The following is a 4,901-nucleotide window of genomic DNA, read 5'->3' as shown; positions in this document are numbered from 1 at the left end:
GGCAGCCCCAGCGCCCTGGGAAAGCCACGCACGGGAGGGAGTGAGAACTAATTCTAACGGTGGAGATTTTCCGTACTGGAGGGTGTTTCACTCAGAGGGAAACGCAGCCGGCCTCATATCCTGGTTTGCGCGCGCAGATAAGGAGTGAGCGATTCCTCCGAGTGCCTCGGCAGTGCGCGCCCGTGTTATCGCATAGAGGGGCAGAGTCAGGGGCCTTTGTGTGGGCCAAAGCGAATCTCGGGCCACCCAGCGCCTTGCAAAAGCCCGCGCACGGGACGGAGCGAGACTCAATTCCAACGCTGCAACTTTTCTCCTGCGGTCGGGGGTTTCACTCAGAGCGTGAGACTGCCTGGCCGGATATCCTGGTCTGCGCGCGCAGCCAGTGAGTGAGAGTTTTCCTCCAAGCGCCCCGGAAGTGGGCACCCGCTTGTGTTACCGGACAGAGTGGCAGAGCCAGAGGTCTGTGAGTGGGTGGAAAGCCTGCCTGATTATGCTAGCAGCTCTGACTGACTGAGCCTTACCCAGAGCCTGTGCTGAGTGGAAATAGAGTGGGGAGTTGCCAGCTCTTTGAGCCTCTTACTATCCAGGCAGAGGCAAGCAGCTAACCCCATAGCTGGATTATCATGGCTACTAATTGAGGAAGGAAAGACTAGGAGAAAGGCTCCAGGAACACGGACTCTCTCACTGTCGGAGCCTATAAATGCTAATAGCCTCGACTGCCAACGAGACTAAAGCACAATACATGACATTGCCATAGAGACTTATCAACTGCAAACCTCCACCTGAGCGTGGCAAGGGGCAAAATCCGGGGTACAGAGTCACCGACCAGGAAGAGGGAGAGGGAAAAGAAAAAGCAAGAAGATAACCTCTCAAAATCAAGAATAATCTGCAGACTTTATAACCTATCCCATTTTATTATATTTGTTCGTTTGTTTTCTCTTAATTCATTCTTGATACTTTTTTTTTTTTCCCTCCTCCAATTTGGCCGATTAACTCTCTACCGGTCTTACTCTCTCCTCTCCTTGAACTACACTACCCATAAGTGTTACATCTCCCATTATCTTTTCTCTTCTCTTCCTTTCACTCTATGAGGTTGCACTCCAAAACCCTTAACTCTCTCTCTCTCTCTCTCTCCTTTCTTTTTTCTTCTTTTAGTGGTTCCCTCTTTTTTTTTTCTCTCTCTCTCTCTCTCTCTTTCTTTTCTCCCTCTATATTAGTATTCTTCCTTTTTCCTTTACATCTCCTCTCATTCAAACCTCAATAACAAACAAATTATCTTATCTGGGACTCAAACTTATGTTTGTGGCATTTTGGGGGTTTTTACTTCCCTTTTTAACTCACTAGCAGTGCTCCCATCCCTGGCTCTCCATATTATCTAGTTCTTGTTCCACTAAATACAATAGTAATTTTTTAATTTGTCCCCCCATTTTTCCGTTTTCCTCTTAATTCTCTCATCATAACTCTTAGACAACCAACACCTAAAAGCAAATCATTTTATTCTTGACCCAAATGTTTTCCTTATTTGCTTTTTGTGGGTCCATACCCCCCCTTTTTTTTTTCCTTTTTTTTTTCTTTTCTTTTTTTTTTTTGCCCCTTTATTACTTTTCCCCAATTCAGGCCCTCCATCACAGGCATTGTTTGTTATAATTCACAGTTCACCACAAGATTTTCTCAAGAAAGAGGTGAGAGGAGAGGAGAGGAAAAAAGGAGGGGGGGAATCATTTCCTTTTTTTAAAATTTTTATTTTATTTTATTTTTCTTTATTTCATTTAAATTTTTTTTTTTAAAAAAAAACAACTCTTTTCGATTTATTTATTTATTTTTTTTAACTTTTTATTCTTTATTAAATCTCATTAATACTATCAACAAAACCACCCTCAGATGCCATTAAGGAAGAGAAAATCGAATATCATGGATACAAAAGAAATAGAGGTAACAGAGCTAGATGAGGAAAAATCTATGGAGAAAAAATTTAATATATTGGAAACCTTGGAGCTAAATGACAGAGAATTTAAGATAGAAGTCCTAAAAATTCTTCAAGGTATACAAGAAAACACAGAAAGGCAACTTAGGAAGCTCAGAAAACAACTCAACAAACACAAAGACTATATGTCCAAGGAAATTGAAACTATAAAAACAAATCAAACAGAGATAAAAACTCAATTCACGAGCTGAAAAACGAGGTAACAAGCTTAGCTAATAGAACAGGCCAGAAGAAGAGAGGATTCCTGAAATAGAAGACAAGCAACTTGAGGCACAACAGAGAGAAGAAGAAAGAGACTCAAAAATAAAAAAAAATGAGATAGCCCTACAAGAATTATCTGACTCCATCAAAAAGAATAACATAAGAATAATAGGTATATCAGAGGGAGAAGAGAGAGAAAATGGAATGGAGAACATACTCAAACAAATAATAGATGAGAACTTCCCAAGCCTGTGGAAAGAACTAAAGCCTCAAGTTCAAGAAGCAAACAGAACTCCGAGTTTTCTTAACCCCCAACAAAACCTACTCCAAGGCATATCATAATGAAATTGACACAAACCAACAGCAAAGAAAAAATTCTCAAGGCAGCCAGGAAAAGAAGAATACAACATATAAAGGAAGGCCCATTAGATTATCATCAGATTTCTCAGCAGAAACTCTACAAGCTAGAAGAGAGTGGACCCCAATATTTAAAGTCCTGAAAGAGAGGAACTTTCAGCCACGAATACTATACCCATCAAAGCTATCCTTCAAATATGAAGGAGAAATAAAAACATTCACAGATACAGAAAAGATGAGGGAATTTATCATCAGAAAACCCCCACTCCAGAAATTACTAAAGTGGGGTTCTCCAATCAGATACAAAGAACAAAAAAAAAAACAGAGCCACAAGTAAAAGCTCCAAGAAGAACACAATAAAACCAAATTTAAACTGTGACAACAACAAAAAGAAAGAGGGGGAGAAGATGGACTTAACAGTAGCAAAGGACGATGGAGTGCAAAAGTACTCACAAAATAGTTCGCTACAATGAACAGGGTAGGGACCCTTTTCATTATTCAAAGGTAACCACCACTGAAAAAACCACCACAGAAGCACATGAGATAAAAAAGATAGCAACAGTGGAAAGATGTATGGAATACAACCAAATAAAAACAAAAGATAGAAAAACAAAAGAGAAGGATCAAACAAGACACAAAACTAACAGAAAGCAAGATATAAAATGGCAATAGGGAACTCACAAGTATCAATAATTACACTAAATGTAAATGGATTAAACTCACCAATAAAAAGGCACAGAGTAGCAGAATGGATTAAAAAAGAAAATCCAACTGTATGCTGCCTACAGGAAACTCATCTAAGTAACAAGGATAAAAACAAATTCAAAGTGAAAGGCTGGAAAACAATACTCCAAGCAAATAACATCCAAAAAAAAGCAGGTGTAGCAATACTCATATCGGATAATGCTGACTACAAAGACAGGAAAAGTACTCATAGACAAAAATGGCCATTTCATAATGGCTAAGGGGACACTGAATCAAGAAAGACATAACAATTCTTATAATATATGCACCAAGCCAAGGAGCACCAAAATATATAAGACAGCTACTTATTGATCTTAAAACAAAAACTGACAAAAACACAATCATACTTGGAGACCTCAATACACCGCTGACGGCTCTAGATCGGTCATCCAAACAGAGAATCAACAAAGACATAGTGGCCTTAAACAAAACACTAGAGCACCTGGACATGATAGACATCTACAGGACATTTCATCCCAAAGTGACTGAGTATACATTTTTCTCCAGTGTACATGGATCATTCTCAAGAATTGACCATATGTTGGGCCACAAAAACAACATCAGCAAATTCAGAAAAATTGAAGTTGTACCAAGCATATTTTTCTGATCATAAAGCCTTGAAACTAGAATTCAACTGCAAAAAAGAGGAAAAAAATCCCACAAAAATGTGGAAACTAAACAACATACTTTTAAAAAATGAATGGGGCAAAAAAGAAATAAGTGCAGAGATCAAAAGATATATACAGACTAATGAAAATGACAATACGACATATCAGAATCTATGGGATGCAGCAAAAGCAGTGATAAGAGGTAAGTTCATATCACTTCAGGCATATATGAACAAAGAAGAGAGAGCCCAAGTGAACCACTTAACTTCACACCTTAAGGAACTAGAAAAAGAAGAACAAAGACAACCCAAAACCAGCCGAAGAAAGGAGATAATAAAAATCAGAGCAGAAATAATTGAATTAGAGAACAGAAAAACTATAGAAAAAATTAATAGAACAAGGAGCTGGTTCTTTGAAAAGATCAACAAAATTGACAAACCCTTGGCAAGACTTACCAAGGAAAAAAGAGAAAGAACTCATATAAACAAAATCCAAAATGAAAGAGGAGAAATCACCACGGACACCGTAGATATACAAAGAATTATTGTAGAATACTATGAAAAACTTTATGCCTACTAAATTCAACAACCTAGAAGAAATGGAATAAATTCCTAGAAAAATACAACCTTCCTAGACTGAGTCAAGAAGAAGCAGAAAGCCTAAACAGACCTATCAGTAGAGAAGAAATAGAAAAAACCATTAAAAACCTCCCCAAAAATAAAAGTCCAGGACCTGACGGCTATACCAGCGAATTTTATCAAACATTCAAAGAAGACTTGGTTCCTATTCTACTCAAAGTCTTCAAAAAATTGAAGAAGAAGCAATACTTCCAAACACATTTTACGAAGCCAACATAACCCTCATACCAAAACCAGGCAAGGATGGCACAAAAAAAGAAAACTACAGACCAATATCTCTAATGAATACAGATGCTAAAATACTAAACAAAATACTAGCAAATCGAATACAACAATATATTAAAAAAATAATACATCATGATCAAGTGG

This window comes from Saccopteryx leptura, chromosome 7, assembly GCF_036850995.1.
Source record: "Saccopteryx leptura isolate mSacLep1 chromosome 7, mSacLep1_pri_phased_curated, whole genome shotgun sequence".
Lineage (NCBI taxonomy): Eukaryota > Metazoa > Chordata > Mammalia > Chiroptera > Emballonuridae > Saccopteryx > Saccopteryx leptura.
This window is presented reverse-complemented; position numbering follows the sequence as displayed.